The 23,632-nt window shown below is 40.1% G+C and overlaps 2 long non-coding RNA genes across 3 annotated transcripts; one reads left to right on the top strand and one right to left on the bottom strand.

The window, feature by feature from the left end:
- The first annotated feature begins 4,369 nt into the window (after nucleotides 1-4,369).
- Nucleotides 4,370-6,673, top strand: LOC134442905 (uncharacterized). The gene is made up of 3 exons (XR_010033493.1): nucleotides 4,370-4,898; nucleotides 5,571-5,630; nucleotides 6,552-6,673. It is a non-coding gene; the product is annotated as an uncharacterized LOC134442905 (long non-coding RNA).
- A 7,442-nt stretch (nucleotides 6,674-14,115) lies between these two features.
- LOC134442903 (uncharacterized) lies at nucleotides 14,116-18,569 on the bottom strand. 2 transcript variants are annotated; one of them, XR_010033492.1, is made up of 7 exons: nucleotides 18,100-18,569; nucleotides 17,588-17,659; nucleotides 17,456-17,542; nucleotides 16,908-16,959; nucleotides 16,366-16,602; nucleotides 15,398-15,456; nucleotides 14,116-14,539 (listed from the first exon to the last, which is right to left on the bottom strand). It is a non-coding gene; the product is annotated as an uncharacterized LOC134442903 (long non-coding RNA). The 2 variants fall into 2 exon arrangements; XR_010033491.1 differs by lacking the exon at nucleotides 17,456-17,542 and having other exon boundaries at nucleotides 18,100-18,565.
- Nucleotides 18,570-23,632: the final 5,063 nt, after the last annotated feature.

Raw genomic sequence — 23,632 nt, 5'->3', positions numbered from 1 at the left:
ACTTAAAAACCTAGGGAAAAGATATTTAATATGAAATGGGGAAACGTTCTTGCTATTTAAGCAGAATCATCCACAGCGCGATTTCAATAACCGCCTCTTCACGGCAACAACAATCTATCCACCTTTTGTTTTGACTTCTAAATGTAGGCTTACTACATTTCCACCCCGTGTATCTGATTAAATGTAGGCTACGTGAAGTTGCCCCTCCCTCCTTGTTTGTTCATATGCGTGGATGAGATGGAAAGCCTGGCTGTGCCAAACATTGTTTAAAAGTTTCATAAAATTTTGGTCGGCACACATGGTTTTGGACATACTAATTTCTAGTGGCACATGGGGGTTGGTGCATTGATCAGCCATGTAGCAAAAAAGACAGATAACCTAGGTGAGAGGATGAGATCTTCCTCGGCCGGCGAGCGCTCCGCATGTGTGTGCGCCCCAAGACCCGACAGTTACTTAAAAGTCAATTTGAGCACGAAAACAGCAAAGACAAGGTGATATTTCATTCAAACAGGGCCTACACGCTCCAAATAAAACATTTGCTGAGGGGATTTTCAACCAGACCGCAGCGCGAGCAGACAGTCAGTGTGAAAAGCCAAGTCTACCGGCACCTTCGCTGCCGCTCGCTTACCATCGGTGCACGAGCCATTTAAATAGTGAAGTGGCATATCGCAACAGCACATGCGGATTAGCCAAATTATATGCAACAAAGTCGCCAACAAAGCGTGGATTTAACGTTTAATACGCATATGCCAACGTTGTGTGAATACGTGGAAAGGATAACCTAATTGGAAAGCCACTGTCCTTTCTAGTAGGCTATAGCCTATGTCGAAGACCGCTTCGGTTTCGTTTCACCTCATGGGGAAAACATAATTTCCATGCACTGCATTTGCTGAGACTACTAAGCAATAAAGTTAGCGATCAAACTAAAAGTATTGGTTGTTGTAATTACAGCATTTAATATGCTAGGCCTACTATGGCTGTTGTTTAAAATAGTCATTGGATTGCCAACCGTCCCTTGTATTAAGAAACAAAAGTATGGTTCCATGAGCTGACATGGGACTCAATATCGTTAAAATTGCATCTCAAGAATTTTTTTCCCGTTTTAGTTTGCGTAGGCCTAATTGTAGCCAATGTAGTTTTTCTGTGCGTTCCGGGACCTCTTTCCAACTCATCATCGCTGTGATGTGATGTTTGTTTTGCGTTCTGGTACCTTGTGATTTAGCCTACAAATTAAGCACTGCGCAAGGTTGCATGCAGCAGCCTGCCAGACCTTCGTTACGCAGGCCTACATAGGCCTATATTTAGATAGATAGATTCTAGGTCTTTACTAAGGGAAATTCGCCCTGATTCACGGTAAACAGCAGAACTGTTTTTTTTTTTTACTGGGCGGAAAAGATTGAGCCCGCGGACCGAACCGACCCGAGCCATATGCATATTTTCGACCCGAACCCGGCCCGAACCCAAAGGGCCCGTCGGGTTTTTCGGGCTGACCCGACCCGACCCGTTGAGAACTCTAACACACACACACAGTCAGACAGACAGACAGACAGACAGACAGACAGACAGGGAGAGACAATGTTCCAGAGCCCCTAAAATTGTATAGGCCTACTAGTGGTATAAGCTCAGCAAAGGATTCAAACCAGATTAATCTAATATGATAGTCTCTTGAACAGATACATGTTAGTCTGCCACTCTATTCCAATAGGGCTACTTGTCTGTGATGTCTGCCACTCTATTCCAATAGGGTCACTTGTCTGTGATGTCATAATGATGTGTCCTTGGAGATGGTTCTAAAACCTCACCTGAGTATATAGACACTCATTTAGCAGTAGGACACTGAAGAGTACAGTTGGATTATTGTTTCCTCCTGGACATTTTACACACGCCTCACATATGGGACTCAGATGGACAGCAAAAGTCAGGGGTGCAGGCCAATCATCACGCTGTAAGTATATGGACATCAACACAGCATTATAATATAAATAAGCATAGGTTCTATAGCTCAACTTCAACATGAAGACAAACAGAGAGAGAGAGAGAGAGAGAGAGGGGCAGGGAGTCAGACAGGAAGAGACAATGTTCCAGAGCTCCTACAACTTTATACTACCCTACAAGTGGTATAGCTCAGCAAAGGATTCAAACCAGATTCACGTTAGGATGATAGTCTCTTGAACAGATACATGTTAATATGCCGATCTATTCAAATAGGGTCACTTGTCTGTGATGTCTGCCACTCTATTCCGATAGGGTCACTTGTCTGTGATGTCATTTTGATGTGTCCTAGGTGATGATTCTAAAACCTCACCTGAGCAAACAGACACTCATTTAGCAGCAGGACATTGAAGACTACAGTTGGATTATTTTTTCCTCCTGGACATTTACACACGCCTCACATAGTATGGGACTCAGATGGACAGCAAAAGTCAGGGGTGCAGGCCAATCATCACGCTGTAAGTACATGGACATCAACACAGCTTTATCATATCAGTAAGCATAGGTTTTATAGCTCAGCTTCAACATGAAGACAAACAGAGAGAGAGAGAGAGAGAGAGAGACAGAGACAGAGACAGAGACAGAGACATGGGGGGAGAGAGAGAGAGAGAGAGAGAGAGAGAGAGAGAGAGAGACAGAGACAGAGACAGAGACAGAGACATAGAGGCAGGGAGTGAGAGAGGCAGGGAGTCAGACAGGAAGAGATAATGTTCCAGAGCTCCTACAACTTTATACTACCCTACAAGTGGTATAGCTCAGCAAAGGATTCAAACCAGATTCACGTTAGGATGATAGTCTCTTGAACAGATACATGTTAGTCTGCCACTCTATTCCAATAGGGTCACTTGTCTGTGATGTCTGCCACTCTATTCCAATAGGGTCACTTGTCTGTGATGTCATTATGATGTGTCCTAGGAGATGGTTCTAAAACCTCACCTGAGCATACAGACACTCATTTAGCAGCAGGACACTGAAGACTACAGTTGGATTATTTTTTCCTCCTGGACATTTACAGACGCCTCACATAGGACTCAGATGGATGGCAAAAGTCAGGGGTGCAGGCCAATCATCAGTCTGTAAGTACATGGACATCAACACAGCATTATCATATCAGTAAGCATAGGTTTTATAGCTCAATTTCAACATGAAGACACACACACACACAGAGAGAGAGAGAGAGAGAGAGAGAGAGAGAGAGAGACAGAGAAAGAGGAGAGAGAGAGAGAGAGAGAGAGAGAGAGAGAGAGAGAGAGAGAGAGAGAGAGAGAGAGAGAGAGAGAGAGAGAGAGAGACAGAGACACAGAGAGAGAGAGACAGAGACAGAGAGGCAGGGAGTTAGAGAGGCAGGGAGTCAGACAGGGAGAGACAATGTTCCAGAGCTCCTACAACTTTATACTACCCTACAAGTGATATAGCTCAGCAACGGATTCAAACCAAATTCACGTTAGGATGATAGTCTCTTGAACAGATACATTAAGGCCAGTCGCACACTGGCTCCGACAGCACTGCAGCGCACTTTTGCTTCCGACAGAATTCGGACCCCCAAACCCAATTTCACACGAACATTGCATTGATAGTCAATGGGCGGCGCCAACAAAAAAGAACTGGGGCCACATAACAGAACAAATCCTAAATGCTCATCCTAACTTAAGATAGGAACAGTAAGATAGGAAAAATCCTAACTTCCTATTACAGAACGAATTCCTAAGTCCCTTGCCGTTTCTTATCTTATTTTTGCCCCCCCATCCTATCTTAAATTAGGAATTCCTAACTCCTCTATCATAGGCCTACTGATTTTTTCGATTGGTCGTGTCTGTTTCTGCCATTTCGAATGTGCACGAGATTGTATTGATAGAATGTAACGACTTCACTTTTGAAGCGGCGGGCAGCCAGTTGTATATACTGGTAGCCTAGGCTACGTGTTGGGGGGAGAACGCAATAGCCTAGTTATTAATAATTACGGACGAAAAAATACAGTGAATAAGGAGGGCGTTAATTTCCATCATTAATGTAGGCTACATTTGTAGCTAAGAATCCTCAAAAGTTTCCTCATAGCCGTGTTGTCAGTTTCAAACTTTTAGCAGTTCCCGTCGCAAATCCGCCACCTGAATGCTGTTTTAACAATGCGCAAATTCCCATGATCAAGTAGCTTATTCAAATCAATGAAACGGGCGAAACAAGTCACATCGACTGTCAGCCTAAACAACAACAGTCATCATTCTGGGATACTGGGTACTAGTGAACTAAAGACATTTTATTGATCATACTGATTTTTCTTAGTTTGAATGACAGCGGGAAGATGGAAATTGAGGGAGGGAGAGCAAGGTGCGCCTGCCTGTGTGACTGCACTGACAGAGGACGAGGGAGAGGAGCCTGATCTCGAAGGATTGCGTCTCATTTATCACGCAAACCAAACTCAAAATTGCGTCAATATAAGGACGCATTCTCTTTTATGTCACACATGCGCAGTGGCCACTCTGCTGTCTGGAGCCCCCATGACATCTTTGTAGCCTAATTTACTGAAAAATAAGCCGTTATTCATGTTGCTCCACATAACCGCATATTGCAACTTCATAATTAAATCCCCACAACAAAATACTGAGCTTATGGGCTATTTTAGTCACATTTTAATTCCTAGACAAAAGTCTGTTTTGCTAGGATATTAATAAAATAACAGAACCTGTTTTATCCTATACGAGAGCATTTGTAGTATTTGTCCAGAAGACTTTTGTGGCTGAAAACCATTCAACCAGTAAGTTTTTTGAAATATTCATTGTAAATAACCCTGATGTACCGCCACTGTTTATGATGATGTCATTTCATCGCGACCTCCATGCATTGGATTGTGGATTTGATTGTACTGCCTGCAGTCTGATGTGGTTTGGCTGAGCTTTATTCATCAATTGGTAAATTAATCTGATAAATTAGATATTTATGATCTACCCTATTTGAATGCTTGACACAGCGGCACATCGGGATGATCATGCAATTTGTTTATATTCCCACTTCATTTGTTAAGCTAACTTGATTTTACGAGCTAGCTGCTTCTACACCCGTATTGTATTGCTCGCGTGTTAACAGTTTGTTTAGTCCATAATTTATTAACGTGGTTGTTTATATGCGTGCCATCTCAGCCACATCCACCTCTGGTTTGCATGTAACATCAAAATTAGCTGCAAGTTCAGTGTGGTGCAACTAAGTTAGCCTTACCAAAGGTGTTGTATGTTCTCCCTTTCCAAGGTCTCTGGCTTTTCCAAATTCGACATTAGCTCAATTTGCATCACTAACTAATCAGTATTAATGTGTATTTTGTGTGCAAAGTGCCGTTGAAAATATCTGAAACAGGAGATCTGAACAGAAATAAGGGGAGCTATTAAGTCACACCAACCTAATTGTCTCTTCTAAGCACAATCTTCTTGTTGATTTAATGCATGTCATATTTTCCATCCTCTCCAAATATGACAACATTGTCTTCATATGGCTGTTTGTATGCATTATCTAACTGAAGTTGTGTGTGGTTTTCCTGTTGCACATTTAAGAAACTTACTATTTCTTTTGGTCTAAATCTTACTTTACAGTTTTACGTCTCCAGTTTTCCCTGAGGTCCAAAATATTCAGTGGAGTGAAACTGTTGATGGGTAAGTAGTAGTTTCATTTAATTCATATGCTGTGTTTTTTCACTGAAGTACAACACAAATCTCAATCCCTCTTTATCAGATCTCATTCTATCTGGTGACATTAGGATATAATTATCAATATTATAAATGCAGTTTTTAGGCATGTCCTTTGTATGTTCACAAAACCTATGAACGAAAGAGAGGGGCCTAGCAAAACCAAAGAGGCACATTAATACTGTAAAAATGACAATGACAGCATAGACGAGCATCATCATATTGGCTGAGAGGACACTATGATACCTCTTCCTTACGATGGTGAATAGTAGATGAGCTGGATAAAAGAGGGGTTAGAGTTTATGCAAATAGTCTTCCCTTAAAAATATCTACCCCCTGCAACCTTGTATGGAAATGGTCTCATCTTGAAAATCACTTGTATTGATATCATTAATACAATTGCTGAGGGGGTTAGTAGACTTAAGTCAGTAATGTGTATTTCCATTGCATTGGTTAATGTGCTGTCTGTTCAAAGTAAGATTTAATATCTATTGGTTGTGTTTCTGTCAGAAGTACAGTGCATTACCAGGCGAATACACCGATGGCGACAAGATCAAGCGACAGAGAATCGCTGGACTGTGCAGCAAGAGTGATAGAAGTATGTCCGTTAAAAGCAGAATGCAAGCAGTCCAACATTCCAATTGGCTGTGGCGACTGTTGCAATACCACATCATAGCTAATTTCAATAATAAGTAAAACTACAAACTGTCGCTCAAGTCGCGCGAATTGCCTCTAGTTTCCCGAATCACTTTTGTTGCGCGACTCAATGCAAAGTCAATTACTTCCGTCGCTGGAATCGCTGATGTAGTGCTTGGTCTATTTGTAACGGATATGTTGTGGTAGGCTATTCACCTTCTATTCTTGCTATGGTTCATTCTTCTGTTTCAGCAGCAAAATGTAACAAGCTTGTCCTGGAGGACTGCTCTTATGGGGAATGCTGTGGAGGAGAGACAGGCAGACTGTGGTCCATCGTGTGTGCTCCCAGTGCGTTAATACACGGACAGTCCTTTTTAAGTAAGATTTCATATCTCCTGGACCAATGATGAAAATTTGTATTGATCAAATAAGAAAAATGAAGGAGGAATAATATCCATTTATATAATCATTCAATGTGTCATTATGCATGTTTTTGTAATTTCACAGTGACACTTTTACATGTAGTTAAACACATTTCATATACAGACAAAAAATGTGCTAGGCTCCAGTGCTTGAGATTGTGACTGATGTAGACTTTGCAGCTGCACATTTAGTCCAGCAGATGGCAGGATTAAGCTTACAAATCAAATAGTGACAATTAACAAAAGGCATGACCTCAATGGGTGGCTGAACTGGTAGAAACACTTNTAGATGTTATGTTTAGTCATGGGAACTTGTGCCCAAGTCATGGAAAAGTCATGGACATTTGTTGGTTAAAATGTCTTTGAACTCTGATTGGTTGCGTTTCTGTGAAAAGTGGCACATTTAAAAAGATGCATTTCTGCATGTTGCTGTCTTTCTTTAGCCTCCTAGTTTCATAATCAAAAAGCAAGTTCACAGTAAGTAGTTTTGGTATTTTGGGCAGGTCTTTGATGTGCCGATTTAACCCTGTGAAACCTGAACCATGAAAGCAATGAGAGAAAATTCTAATTTTTTGGAATTTGCTTCAATATTGGTCCCTTATAAGAAATGTAAAAAAAAAAAATCAAAATTTTGTTAAGGTCGCTGAGATATTTAATGCATCATATATGATGCATCAGGCTTTTAATGAATGGAAATTCCAATTTCATGACCATTGAAAAATGACTTTTAATGCATTTACAACTTTTTTTTAATTTAAAAAAGTTGTCAGACAATTTAATTTGAGGATTATCTTTAAATATTTAGTGAGATCCTGCCATTTTTTAAAGCCTATCCTTGTTTTAGCAAGACCATATTTTACATTTCCCACAGCCTGGTTGGGTAATTTTTTAAAATCTATGTAAAAACATAGCTGATCGAATGCTCAACAACCTATTTATGAGTGTAATATAGATCATTATTCATTTTTGATGTGTAATTTGAATATATGGGTCCATTACTACAATTGGACCATTTCTCCATTCACTTCAATGCATTTTTTTACGAGATCATAATTTCAACATTTTGCATTGCATTTTCAAAATTGCAAGTAAAACCTGTTTCTTAAGGCAATATCTTTGTCTTGAAGTAAAACAACTTGTGTGTTTTGTTAAACGATCGTCGTGGTATGCTTTGTAAGTTTCCCTATGGAGCAAATGCATTGATGGCTGACTTCCTGCCACCGCCGGATGGTGCTTATATGTCTCATCAGTTTTAGCACGATCTCTCTGCAACACGGTGTAAAAATATAAACTCTTCCTTGCTTAATTGCACAAAGCAAGTGTTCAAATTAAAGGATGTAGAGTTATATTTCGGAAATTTGTACACAAACCTTATGCAATTTGACGAAATCTCAGCGTCGGTCAGGGAAACCGCTTCTACCCCATTTTCCTGTTTTTCGCCGAGCTGTGGTCAACTTGTTGTCGACCGCTGCTCTCTTGTGGCGGTTTCCGTGTACTGCAGGACGTTTGGAAATGACACGCAGGATGTTTTTCAGATCGATTTTTTTGTGTGTCAGCGTGGAGAGGGCTTTGAATTTGATGAGACATATATGATGCATCCGGCGCGATAGGGTTAATGTAGTGGTGCGCTGCTTTCTTCATCTACACCTTTCTTCATCCACACCTACTGGTGCTATCACAATAACTGATGTACACTTCTGTCTGTGTTGTTTTCAGGTGCAACCAGAGGAATAATGTGATTGAGAGGAAGAGTGGCCCCATACATTGCTTGACCTGGAGCCTACCAAAGTCTAAGGTCTCAGGTAGGCAGCAATTGTGGGAATGTTGTTGGAATGTATTGTGTGTTGGCGTTACAGGGCATTCCACTCATTTCTTTGTGGTTAGACGATTCAATGTCATGAATGTCAGCCAAATCACTGGGGTAACATACTGTATGCTTTTAAACTAACCTTCTGTCTAAATTGGAAAAAAACACTACTAACATGATGTTTGCCCAAGTATTGACACTACATCTTATGTGACATTTTTATGGTCGCCCTTTTACATGAAACTTAGTATGTTTCTTAAGGGGCCAGTGCACAGTATGTTAGCATTTGACCACCACTGTTTGAGGTGCTGAGGAAATATCTTCAACTCCTCAACATGATGCAATTTCAAATGCCTGAATCTGGACTCATGTACCCTCCACAAGCCGTACACAAGTTTTGATGAGCCTGATTGAAATTAAGAGATGAAACTAAGGTGTTCACTCTTAAAATTAGAGCTGATACTAATAGTATTACTGATAGTTCACAGTTTGTAATCATAATTTTAGCATTCCTGTTTAATGATGGAATGCTCTTGCTGAGGACTGCTGATTCTGCTGTGTTGTGTTTTGTAGTTGGTGTTAATGTTGTTGTTTTTTTTATATGGCCATATGCACCGTCATATATTTACTCATGCCCATGCATGTATATTTATTTTGTTTTGCAGGTGTCTCCAGAAGAACACATCCCAATGAAGACCCCAGTCATAGTCATCAACTTGACAGCTCAGCCTGTTACTTGAACTGTGTTCTTAGAGACAAGTGTAACTGAGGTGTTTCCACACAGTCTGTCCCCCTTAGATCTTGAACTTGCCACCTCCTAGTCAACGCATCGGTTCGGGTATGGGAGGCACAGCACGATACCGCTGAGCTAAATGACCAGTCCCATAGCTCTGCGCTGCTGGTACTGTATGAGGCTTCGGGAGGGAGGTTTACTATCCTTCCACGCCACACTCTGCTAGTTGGCCTCCGTTACACAAGCTCGAATAATCCAAGCAGCCAATCCAACTTCTTCAGCACTGCCTTTGAACACTATGAACAACCACTCAGAACCACTGGTCCTAGAACTAATGACCACATTATACTGTTAAAGGTCCACTGTGTAGGATGGTGATCAGAGCAGGTATTGCACCTATGCTGCTCATTGCAACTGTGCTACCTATTGTCCATTTTGACTTTTGAATTTTCAAGAATTTTACCAAGTATTTACTAGTATGTACCAATATTTACTAGTATGACCAAAATACAGTACATTATGCAACTAAATTCAAGATGGTGGACAATGGACTCCTTTCATGTTTTCATGAAAAGTGTAATTTTCCCAGTCATAATGAATACTCAGAATTTGATGGTGGTAAGTATTCTGAAAAAAGGTTACATTTGTGAATGGCCGGAATGAATTCTGGAAAGAAACTGCTTAAAAATATTACACAGCGTACCTTTTAACATTTCATCTGTAGTAACAGAATGTAGCGTTTCTCAGCTGCAACTCAAACCTAGACCCTCTTTCGTGGTGGTTGTTGTAATGACACACTAAAAGCGATAATATCTGCATGAAGATGCTCAGAAAGTGTCACTGGATATATACCTTGATAAAAGCAACAGAATCTTCAAAGAAGAACAGATACAAAATGGGATGCATGTATCATGACATTCCAACTGGTTGCAGTGATATTCACGGAAATGTCTAATGCCTTTTCACCATTAACTTAAACTTCTTTTCAGGTCTGTTCTTGTCTCTTTGTTATGATTGAATTAGGAGTTTTAATTTACACAAAAGCTGACACATTTCCCACCTTTCTGTTAAGACTTGGTCCTAAGTGTTCTGATTTGTTTGCCTTTTTATACCTTGTGAATATTGATGATTTTTGAATGATGTTTAAAAAAACTGTTTTGATCATTACATTGCACGTCTTAGTTATTTACAGGATTTTGGTCACAGTCCCTGGAGATGTGTGGGTTTAGGTGCGTTGCACAAGGGCACTTCAGCTGAGGATGTCGGGCGAGGTAAAGCTGGGATTCAAACATGCAACCCTCTGATCTTAAACTCATTTCCTCAAGCATTAGACCACGACTGATCACCTTGTTTTACTGGTGATTTCATGTTTAATGCAATAAATAAAACATCTTAGCATTGATGATGCCCTTGGTAATTACTGTCATTGTCTTTTAAAGTATGATCACTGCATTTTGGTCATGGTTATAAGGCCAAGTTAGGCTAACACTGACTTGAGGAGTCTTCAGTGCAGCATATTGATCAAGTCCAGACACTGAGTTAGTTGATTCAATACAGTATGGACAATGAGTCTTTTTGGGCTGCATTATGAAGGAGAGCTGGCCCAAAACCTGGTTTAGTATGTGTTGGTGTTGAATACTCAATAGAAAGGCAGGAGCAAAGTGAAATTATATCATGCAGTCTTGTACATTCCTTATGATGTTTAAAGACTACATTCACCATTTCTAGCTACCTTCTAGACCCATAAAATGTGGTAAGCTATGACATGCTGATGTGTGCTTACAACAACTGTAATCCAATCATGGCATGTAGTTCATGGAATTACATATTACTTGGGTCTCAGATGAACTATGCATGTGACATAAAATAATGTTACCTAAAGCATTTCTGAAATCTAATTGCACTCTGTTGCATCCCTTTTATGATAAGAAAAATACAGCCACATGAAATTACACCATGCAGTCTTCTGTACACCAGTGATACACATATTTCAAGACCACTAGGATTCTATCACCATTTCCAGATACTTTATAGGCTGGTAGAATGTTGATTATATGCTACCAGGACATTCTGACATGTCCATACAACAACTCACCCAGGCATGGCCTGTATTCTAAAGAATTGTATTATTTGAACCCAAGATTAAAACCATGCATGTGACATACAATCATTTCCTGAATTATGCTGTGTAATCTAATTGCAATTTACACACTCACTGGTTCTGTAGCAACACCACATGTTATCCTTAATCCAACAGGGGTTTCATCATTTTCAGTTTGTTTCATCATTTTCAATTTGTGTAATCCCTAACAGTAACATAATGTTCCACGTGCTCATATTTGTTTTCAATAACTGCCCTATAACTCTATTACAGGCTATTCATTATGGAATTCGTGATAATTAGGGTTAGGGTTACCATTTCTAATTTCCTTTTATTGCAGGATGACAACATTTGGTATGAAATAACAATCTGTAACTAAAAACATGGGATTGGAGTCTGATTGTGGATTACTCATTGTTAAACTCAATAGCGCCCCCTAGGAATTCTTTTTTTTGACATTTTTGGCACCATCTGCTGGCAACATGCAACAATCTGGAAATCTAAAATTTGGCATATAACATCTTTGTGTCTCCCAGAATAAGTAAGTTAAGTCAAATTACAGATTTCCTAGCCACAGACTCTGTAGCGCCCCCTAGAATTTCATGCACTTTCTCTCTTTTTGACAACTTTGGCCCCACCCCCTTGGAATTCAAAAGTACATACAGACTTCATATTGGATATGTCACTTATATAGGTCACACTGAACATGTGAGTGAAGTCAAAATGCAGCCAACACATTTGCAGACTCAATAGCGCCCCCTAGAAATTCAATTTTTTGTCAGTTTTTCCTCATTTTTGACCCAGTCTACAGCCAACACATTAAAAGGTAGAAGCCTGCAATTTGGTATGTTAGATCTATGTGTCACACAGAATAGGAAAAATAAGTTAAATTACAACTTCCATGTTCACTGGCTCTATAGCGCCCCCTAGAAATTCCACATTTTTTATTTTTGGCCCCGCCTCCCAGTCACATACAAGCAGGTAGAGGGCCAATATTTTACAGATATGTTTGTCACTATAGCCTCTATCAAAATATGTGCCATATGTTGACATTCCATGAAAAAAAAGGTGTTACGCCTACCAAGCTGTAAATGGCTCCTTCGCTTCTTTTAATGGTACCTTTTTAGGATGGCTGTGGGCTAAGCATCGACAGAGCATGAAAATTTTGGTGTAATATATTTTTTTTTTGCAGATCATGTATTTCTGCATCAAGACAAGTCAAAATAAGAATGTTTTGATGTTTTTTGACCAATTTATTGACTTTTAAGCATTAAAAGTCTCAACCGTTGGATGCCAAAATTACACATGGCAAGCATTTCCCTTTCCCCACAGTGGCTACTATTAGTCAAATGCCTGAAAAATGGTTAATATAATTTCAGCACATATCCATTTGTCAATTCAAGAACATATTGGGATGTGTAAGTGGGTAATAAATGATTTATTAACTTAAAATTACCAACCGTCATAGCCGTTTCCTACCAAAATTATGCATTTCCAAGCATCCCAGTTTGCCCCACAGTGGCTACATTGACTCAAATACCTGAAAATTGGTTTATTTCACCACAGCACACATGGCTTTGTCAATCCAAGCACATATGGGGATGTTTAAGTGGGTTTTCAATCATTTATTTACTTATAAGTATCAAAAGTCTTAGTCGCTTGCTGGCACAATTATGTATTTCCAAGCAATTCAGGATGCCCCACGCATGGCTATTGAATCAAGCATCTAAATCTTGGATTATTTCCTATCAACTTGCCAATTCAAGTGCATATGTGGATGTTAAAGAGAGTTTTAAGGATGTATGGACATAAAAGTAGGCTACCAAAACTCATAGCTTGCTGCCAAAATAAGCATATCCGTTCCCCCCAGTGGCTACATTGAGTCAAATCATGCTGGATTATTTCTGCAAGGCGTATGTTCACCTATCAATTAAACTAAAATGTGGATATTCAAGTGGGTTTTGAATTAGGCTATGTAAGTTATGTGTGTAGGCAAAACATACCTATTTTTACAGAAAAAAAAAAACGAACTGGCAGCATATCCAAAACGGTCTCAGATTTGACATTGCAAAACTGTTTTTTTATTTTTATTTTAGAATGGCACACATCTGGCCTATAAGCACAACTCAAAATACATATTTACAAGTGGGTTTTGAAGGATCCAAGCCAGGAGTATTAAGACAAAATGCCAAAATCAAAATCTGAAATAAAGTTAGGCCAAACTAAATATTTGTTTTGTGTGTACGGTAATATTGTTTTGTGTGTAATATTTTTAGTATTATTTCTGACAACCAAATTTCATGTTCAAGTCTTGTTACAACATACATTAATGGTGTATGTGGGCCAACTGTGTAATACACATTTGAAATGATCCCATGGGCTGCATGAAATTAAGATTTTGCCCCCAGTGTTATGTACAATAAAACTGTAAACAATACGCTACACACAGAGCTGTCAAAGTCTAGCCATACCAGACGTTTATTTCACTGAACTCGCATCCCAGCATGCCCTGCACAAATGTTATTATGTCGTCTTCAAGTAGCATCAGGAAATATGAAATATCAGCACAGGCAACAGAGCAGACATAACATTTCCCCCCTCCCCAGGGGAGACCCAGGAACATCATTCATATTGTCAGAGTACATAGTCCCTGAGATGGCCCGGATGGGCCCTTGTACGGGCCGGTCGCCTCCAGGTCTGTTGCAGTAGGCGGCGGCACCTTGCGAACACGGCGGAAAATGTATCCACAGCTATTCAAACCACCTGAAATAAAATATTACTTATAGTGGATCGTGTAGAATTATACTGTGAGTCTGCATGCAGCCTCTGGTCATGCCATGACCAAGTGAAGACGTATGGCAGTTCTTCAGTCACTTGGTCATAATTCGGCATCCTTGGATGGGAGAGAGGAGGGACAATTCGGCATGACAGTCTGGTAGATGAAGATGTTGGCGAGTCTGGAGTTGCGGAAGCAGATACTCCTGTACCTCTACCCGGAGGGCAGCAGGCTGAACAGCTTGTATGCGTTGTGGTATCACTGCCAATAATCAGTCCTTCATAGGTGAAGCAGGTGGTAAATGTCTTGCTTGAGGGGAGTGGGGTCCCAGAAGCCTTGTTGTAGTCTGTGCAGCTTCCACCCCACATAGTGATGATGAATCTATGGAATTCGTTGACACACTGGAAACAACATAAAAAACAGGAGATATATATTTAAAACAAATATATACATTTTTTTAAAGCAGGAGATATATACACAGAAACATATACATAACAATCTCAAATTAAATACAGATTCAGACATTACAATGGCTTTCCACTTGTTGCTGCATTTGGGGAAATGATACATTTTTTAGTGTACTCATCCCTCTCAACTTTCAAGCAGTTTGTGGAGACTCATCTCGTCTGAGAGAGCTCCCCTACATAACAAAGCATTCATTCCTAATCTGTAATTCATAACCCTATGCACTTACTTTATCCTGCTTACACACGATCAGTAGGTCTTCAGTTTTACAATGGTTTACTTGTATACAGCTGTCCTCTGTGTTCACCCCACACTCTGATCCACATGGATACACATTTGGATAAAGTGTCTGCTTAATGCATTGTAATGTAATATAATGTGATAAAATCACAAAACCAAAACAACAACTAAACTGTACTTAAGTTAACCTTCATCTACTTGGTGGGTTAAAAGATGTCAAGTAGACATATTCTTTTCAGCTTTACAATGTAGAGGGGTGATATTTGTGGGGAGATCTACAAACACAACTGGGAGGTAAGCATGGTCCATTCTGCAGGAGCAGAACTGAGCAATGTGTGCGGTGTGGGGGAGACAATATGGTTAGGTTGAGAAATATGGTTAACTACTTCTACTGTGATCCACCGGCATAGTACACGGACGTAAGACACTTTACCACTGACAGATATTTGGTTGTCTATTGACCCCAAGTGATGGCCTTCAAAAACATCACAGGCAGGATAATGGAGCGCAACTTGAAAAGAATATGCTTTTTCGACAGATAAAGTAAAACATACCTGCAACCAAACTGGCAGCGTGTTCACTCATCATCTCCTTAGCACATACCCATTAGAACCTGTGAAAAGTGTAACATGCAATGAAATTAGAGTTGTCTGCCTGTATTGTGAAACTCGAACATTCTAATGACTAATCTTGCAGAGCGAGTAATTAGTGGTGTGTGTGTAGAGTCAAGTCAGTTATATTGTCATTTTCTTCATATGCACAGGTTATACAAGTAAAATGAAATTCTCACTCTATGCCATGTCAGGACATAGACATACACAGAACTGACATTTACAGACTGACAAGCAGCGTTGGTGCATTGTATGTTACAGAGGCCAGCAGTTCTTGGTCGTGGAGGTCTGAGGTAGTGCAGGTAAGGTGCAGGTAAGGTGCAGTCACATGGTGCGGTTCCATAGGAGCTGTCTGTATGTGTGTATGCGTGTGCATGTGTGTGTCCTTTCCACGAGGGACAGGATCAACAAGCCGGTATGTACAGTATGATGTCAAACGCAAACAGGTCATTTGAGTAATCTGGGTCTTCACTTTTTCCCTTGGATGCTCATCAGTGTAGGGCCTCTAAAACTTGGTCGAAGTAGACAAATACTGAGGCACTCAAGGTAACATTTTCTTTTATTATTTGGCTACAATGCTTACGTGTTTCGATCCTTATGTCCCTTCCTCAGGGCATATGTAAAAATTGTAACCTTTAGGAGTTTAGTGCCTCAGCATTTTTCTACCTATGTATGATGTGCTGTATGTTGTTGTAGGGTCCAGACAGTTATTGTTGGGTAGTGTATGAATGGGATAGTGGGGGTAGTGTGTTTAGAGAATGCCAAAAATCTGCACATAAGCAGTGTAGTCAGTAGATCCACATCACAAGATGAGATTCTGGGGGGTGAAATGGCATGAATTTGATGTGCAAAATAGAAAGACCACAGCTGACCGACCAGTAAGACAAAATGTTCAGTTTGTGTATGCTTACCTGCAAATTAGTCTCTGGAAGTAGGAGGGGGAGGGCTGGATTATCTGACGGAGGCTGGACAGGATGAATTCCATGGGAATGGTTGAAGAGGGCAGTCGGGGTGCCCGAAGTGTCATCACTACCCCTCGCTGCAGCTCCTGGATCAGCTGGGTTGTTGGCACTGCCTGGGCTGAGGAGCTGGATTTCTGTTTTTGCCATGATTGGTAGACCCTTTGAATAACTCGTTACCAGCATGATCTATGTAGGTGGGAACAAGCAAAATCCACAAAGATGGTGTGTATACAGCAGGGGTGAAAGTAGTTTTCATGTCTTACAGGTGCTATACCCCACCCATCCCCACCCTCAACCAAACAAAATAAACATGAGCACTACAGATCTATAACTGACTCTTTCAGGTGTCTTCATAGGACACTTGTCTCAAATGGCAGTGTATGTGTTTTTCCACACCTTGCTTTTTCAGATGAGGGTTTTTGTCCAGCATTAACTCTGTTCTCTTACCAGCTATGTGCTGCTGCTGTAAATGTTATACCAGTCATACACACCTGTGCGCAACGGTACACTTTCAGATGCCTAGGAGCGATGCGATGGAGATGCCTAGGGAAATGCAGACATAACATATGATGACCATATGATCACAAGACTACTACTACTACTACTGCAACAAAACAACAACAAAAAACACAAATAACAGTACTAAAAACATTATGGTAAGCTTATTTAGTCACACAGCATCTCATTCATATGCAGTTAAAAAAAACATGAAAAAATAAATAAAACAGCCCCACCCAATGAAGTTCGATATAGAGTTGGGGGAATTAGAATATGTAATGGAAATGGGCCATTTTATACAGAGAAGCATTTGAAACAAGGTAGACACAGTTTTGGCTGCAATGCTAGGTTGGGTGCCATGGTCAATAGGACTTTTGTTTTTTTTTAAATTACTATGACATTATACTTTAGCTGACGCTTTAGTCCAAAGCACAGAGTATTGGTTACAGTCCCTGGAGCAGTGTGGGGTTAGGTTACGTGCCTTGCTCAAGGGCACCTCAGCCATGGAGCAAGATAGGGAGTGGAAAAGTGGGATTCTAACCTGCAACCCTCTGATCTGACGCCCGCCTCCTGCTCTAGGCTGCCTACTTCATGTATAGATGCAAATGTAAGTTCAAACACATTTTACCTGCATGTACAGAAAGAATGGAATTTGACTGCCCATGTAGCCTACCTGGGACAGAAGCACCAGCTCAGTAGGTTAATGACAGAACCAGTCCGAAGCAGGTACAAAATATCCTGTCACCTGAAAGTTGGGGGGAGAGAGAGAGAGAGAGAGAGAGAGAGAGAGAGAGAGAGAGAGAGAGAGAGAGAGAGAGATTAGTGAACCTGTCAAGCAAGTGCTCTGCTCAGAATGAGATTTCAGAGTACACATCGCGCTATTTACTCTCTTTAGCAGAACTTTGGCGCATCTGACGTCGTTTTCAAAGTTCTGCTTGCTTGATGAGGCCGAGATACCGCTTGTAAAACCAAACAGTATAGCGATTAAATAATTATGGACAGAATAATTTGCCACGCGAGCAATAATGGGTAGGCTAGGCTAGGCTACACAGTAGAAGCAGCTGGCTGGTAAAACCAACTGTGACAGTCAGAAAAGTTTGGCGACTAAACCAATGATGTGACCTGGAAGATGCATTCAAATATACCAGTTAATGCACATTCACCTTATCAATTAAATTAACTTACCTCCAGTCCAATACGGTCCAGCTAAACCCAGTACATGGGAATGCAGTCCGTAAAATCCACAATCCAGAGAGTGGTCGCAATAAAATGACATCATTGGTGTAGTAGGGGGAGGGGGTCTGGGGATTTATGAATGAAATATTTGAAACTATTCAAAACGTTGTAGGCCTAGTTGTTGTGCGCAAATCACGCTCTGGACAGATTTATGTCAATGTTTACAGGGTTCGTTTTAATTCAATCAAACAGAAAAAGACTTGCTAAAATCAAAACTTGACTTTAACAGCCCAAAAGAGCTCAGTATTAGTTTGTGGGGACTTAACAGCATATTTATAATGAGTCGTTACGTTAAGCAACGTGAATAACGTTTTGTTTTTGTTATAAATAGGCTAACAATAAAGCCTCCTGGCCTTAAAAGATAGTGCTGGCTAGTGCGCATGTGTGACATTAAAGAGAATGCGTCGTTATATCGACGCAATTTTGGTTTTGGTTTGCGTGATAAATGAGACGCAATTCATTCGAGATCACGTTGGGGAGAGCGAGAGGAATCGGATCAAATAGGCTAACTTTTGAACAACGATACGCAACCTAGAAATGCTAAACCCTGTTTAGCATAATATCTACACTTAACTTTCTGAGGACAAATGGATTAGTTTTGTGTGGTCTATAAATTCATCAGTAGACCTCGTAACTTGTCCTGTTCAACTCCTGAGAGGAGACTTTGGCGAGGGAGCGCACGTTGAACTCATAAGCCTGTCACAACATCAGCACGTAGGCTACGTGAAGTCAGTTGCTTTTTTGTTGGACGTTGCAAAATCAGTCTTTGATGTGCAAACCCCATGGTCAAAGTAGGCCTAATTCAAAGGCTACACTTGTTAATAGGAAATGCGTTTGGCTTTCAAACTATTTTCTTTTTTAATGTCTAAATAAAGGTAAATTGCATGGATAAAACAATGACAGGCTTCAAATGGTAAAATTATTTAGGCCTACATCAGGCAACTATGGAATTGTAGCCTGCCTGTTTGGGAAGCTACTGTGGTAACCGTACCAGTGCCATTTTTTCTCTCTTGAAAACAAAATGCTCCCATTAACCCAGGCATCACTGCTCTAGGTGTTTTGGTTTGATGCCCCATGTTGCTGACATTGTGCATAATGCAAAAAAAGCACAAGTAACAGTGGTATCCTGAGTTTAGGACAGGGTGTATGGTCTCCTAACTTAGGCATCCTAAGTTAAGATATTCCTAACTTAGGATGCTTCTGGAATGGCTATATTCCTATCTTAAGATAAGATAGGATTTCTTCCTAAGTTAAGTTAGGAAACCTCCTTCTGTTATAGCAAAATTCCTAAATCCCTAGATAAGATAGGATTTCAGACTTAGGAAGTTTCTGTCATGTGGCCCCAGGTCTCTAATTGTTATCCGGCATTGGACAATGTCCACGGACATTGGCGCCAGTGTGCGTGGTTCTATTGAAAACAATGGAATCGAATTTTAGCTGAGCACTGCTCAGCTCTTTGTCGGAGCCGGTGTGCGGAAGCCCTTAGTCTGCCACTCTATTCCAATAGGGTCACTTGTCTGTGATGTCTGCCACTCTATTCCAATAGGGTCACTTGTCTGTGATGTCATTATGATATGTCCTAGGAGATGGTTCTAAAACCTCACCTGAGCATACAGACACTCATTTAGCAGTAGTAGTCTGAAGAGTTCAGTTGGATTATTGTTTCCTCCTGGACATTTACAGACGCCTCACATAGTATGGGACTCAGATGGACAGCAAAAGTCAGGGGTGCAGGCCAATCATCACGCTGTAAGTACATGGACATCAACACTGCATTATAATATAAGTAAGCATAGGTTTTATAGCTCAACTTCAACATGAAGACAAACACAGAGAGAGAGAGAGAGAGAGAGAGAGAGAGAGAGAGAGAGAGAGAGAGAGAGAGAGAGAGAGAGAGAGAGAGAGAGAGAGAGAGAGAGAGAGAGAGAGAGAGAGAGGCAGGGAGTCAGAAAGTAAGAGATAATGTTCCAGAGCTCCTACAACCTTATACTACCCTACAACTGAAAGCAAGGGAAACAGTTAAAAATCTTGGGGTCCTCATTGACAGTGACCTAAACTTCAACAGTCACATGAAAGCTATTACTAAGTCTGCATTTTATCACATAAAAAACGTCTCTAAATTTAGGGGCCTGATGTCTAAACATGATCTGGAGAAGCTAATACATGCCTTCATTTCTAGTAAAGTTGATTACTGTAACAGTCTTTTTACTGGCCTCCCCAATAAGACCATTAAACAGCTTCAACTTGTACAAAACGCAGCTGCAAGGGTTCTTACAAAGACAAGGAAGTTCGACCACATTACTCCAATTTTAAGATCGCTGCATTGGCTCCCAGTAAGCTACAGAATTGATTTTAAGGCTATGCTACTTGTGTTTAAATCACTAAATGGAATGGGACCCACATATCTACTGGATATGTTTCAGCTGTATGCACCAACTAGGTCACTAAGGTCAACGGAGAAGAATTTGCTGGTGATTCCAAAAGTCAAAACAAAGTGTGGAGAGGCAGCCTTTAGCTTCTATGCTTCAAAGCTTTGGAACCAGCTTCCAGATGACATAAAAAATGCACCCACTATTGATAGCTTTAAATCTAGACTCAAGACAAAGCTGTTCTCAGATGCTTTCCCCTAGCTTAAATTACTTATTATTATTATTTTTATTTTTATGTTTATTTAATTTGTTTTATTTTATTTTATTATTATTTTTACCTTATGTTTTATCTTAATGTTTTAAATGTTTTTTGACTTTAATTCATTTCCTTCTTTCTTTCCTGTTTCCTTTCATTTACATTTGTTAACTTTGTGAAGCATATTGAGTTGCACCTGTGTATGAAATGCGCTGTATAAATAAACTTGCCTTGCCCTGCCTTACAAGTGGTATAGTAGTGAAGGATGTTAAGTCAATATTCCATAAGAATCTTTCACTTGCTGATACAAGCACCAAATCTGGTTCACAGGTGCTTCAGGAGCTACTTTCCCAGAAAAGGTCGCTATCCAGGTGGAAAAACAAGATGGCGGCCATTTTTCAAGATGGCCGCAATACAGATATAATACAGATACCGTTACGGAAGTGACAAAAGCACCAAACTTTGCATGGTGTTTCTTTAGGGTATATGCTGTAATTCTAGCCTCGGAGCCCTCGGAAAAAGAAAAACATTCTACCATGTCATATACAATATGTCATGCATTACCTTGTTATTACATTACATTTTACTTAGCTGACGATGTTAATATAGTCCCGAACTCAGCAGAGATGAAGCAAGGGCAGGGGTAGCCTGCTTGACCAGATTGCTGCAACTACAAAAATGTTCATAGTGTGAAAGTATGGGTGAGTCTGTGCTTACATGTTTGACAGCAAATGTAACATTGTGAAAATGTTGAGAAGATTCTTGGTCTGAATTAAAATGAGCATTTCCCACACTAAAACTATGGTGAGAATAGACTGCTGCTAATGCTCGCTCAGCTGCATCTGAATTGGGAAGTGTCATTGCAAGATGATGTCCAAGGTAGCAGGTTCTCCATCCTCTAATTTCCATAACAGATACTGTTTTTATGTGTATGAGAGAGGGTAAAGGACAATACCTATCCATGTGTATGAAGAACCCATAAGATCACCTAATTCTAAATTTTCACAAGTAGCATTATGTCTATAGTGAGTGACTGCATTTCAGTCTTTAAGAATGGCATTACAGATCACTCAATATACAGTACATGTAGGCTATATCTTCAGTTCAAATCAAATGGGAATGATTTCTAAGTAGGTGTTGAGTAAGTAGGCAGAGGTGTGAGAATTGCTTTTTTTCCTCCTGAATTTGCAAACAAGTCCTCACCTAGTACTTGCCTAGTACATCCCATATGACTTTTTAAACCTTCAAGATTTTGAGTGGTAACAGTAACATAACTCATCCCCACTACATCTTTTTGCATCATATTGTACATGACCTCAGAATGCTCTAAATGTTTCAGTTCTGTGTAGTTGTACTGTACTGTACAGTACAGTACAGTAAAGTACAGTACAGTATGGTGCCGTATAGTAAAGTACAGTACAGTAGAGTATAATACAGTAGAGTATAGTACACTACAGTGGCATACAGTACGGTACAGTACAGTAGCATACAGTACGGTGCAGTACAGTAAAGTTAAGTAGCATACAGTACGGTACAGTACAGCACAGTACAGTAACATACAGTATGGTGCAGTACAGTAAAGTACAGTAGCATACAGTACAGTAGAGTGTAGTACAGTACATTGCAGTACAGTACAGTAGCATACAGTACGGAGCAGTATAGTAAAGTACATTACATTACAGTACAGTACAGTACAGTAGCATACAGTACGGTGCAGTACAGTACAGTACAGTAGCATACAACAGTACGGTGCAGTATAGTAAAGTAAAAGTACAGTAGCATATAGTACGGTGCAGTACAGTACAGTACAGTGTGGTATATCACATTACAGTACAGTACAGTACCGTACAATACAGTACAGTACAGTGCAGTACAATACAGTACAGTACAGTACAGTATAGCAGAGTACACTACGCACAGTACAGTACAGTAGGCCTATAGTCTTGATGACTTGTAGGCTACTTTGACAGCTGTATCCATCCAAAGCCAATGGCATTTCCACATGCTGTTGTTTAAAGTTTTTGAAAGACTTGAGTGTGTGAGAGAGGGAAGGCAGGCAGATATGTTTTAAACAAAGGACCACACGCACAAATAAAAAATAACAAGCAATCAATAAATTAAGTGGTTAGGTAGCCAACATGTCATCTAAGTTTAAGCACAAAGTAGACCAGAAAACCATTTTGCTAATACATACAATACATAAAGTATTTGTCAATATACTGTATGGTGTATTGCACATTGATTATTCATAATTTCCCAAGCATAAAGGCCCCTATCACTCCACAGTACACTTAGGACTTGAGATATACATATCTGAACACAAATCAATATATATTTTATTTTGTAATGACCTTATAGAGGTAGATAATCCAAGCTGACACATGATATGTACATGTATTGATATTGATATGTACACTTGATTGATATGAAAATTGAGCATTTCACTTGGGCTCCTAGGCTTAAATCATTGAGGGGGTCCTAAGGAAGCATCGTGCAAAGTTTCACGCTTTTGTCAGCTCCGTAACAGTAGTGCCCTTTTTGTCCCATAACCGATTCCAATAATATGTATTGAGGCCATCTAGGAAAATGGACGGCCATCTTGGATTTCAAGTGGCCTGCATGCCTTTTCAAAAGAAGTGTGTCTAAGGAGTATCTATGACAATTCCAGTGCTTGTATCACCATTTGAACAGTTGTTTCAGTTGCTAATTCATTTCTGCATGGCGGCCATCTTGGAAAATGGCCGCCATTTTGTTTTTTCACCTGGATAGCGACCTTTTCTAAAAGAGTAGGGTCTGAAGCACCTCTGAACCAAATTTGATGCTTGTATCACCAAGTGAAAGATTGTTTGAGGTATTT

Source organism: Engraulis encrasicolus, unplaced genomic scaffold (genome assembly GCF_034702125.1).
Source record: "Engraulis encrasicolus isolate BLACKSEA-1 unplaced genomic scaffold, IST_EnEncr_1.0 scaffold_262_np1212, whole genome shotgun sequence".
Lineage (NCBI taxonomy): Eukaryota > Metazoa > Chordata > Actinopteri > Clupeiformes > Engraulidae > Engraulis > Engraulis encrasicolus.
This window is presented reverse-complemented; position numbering and strand designations above follow the sequence as displayed.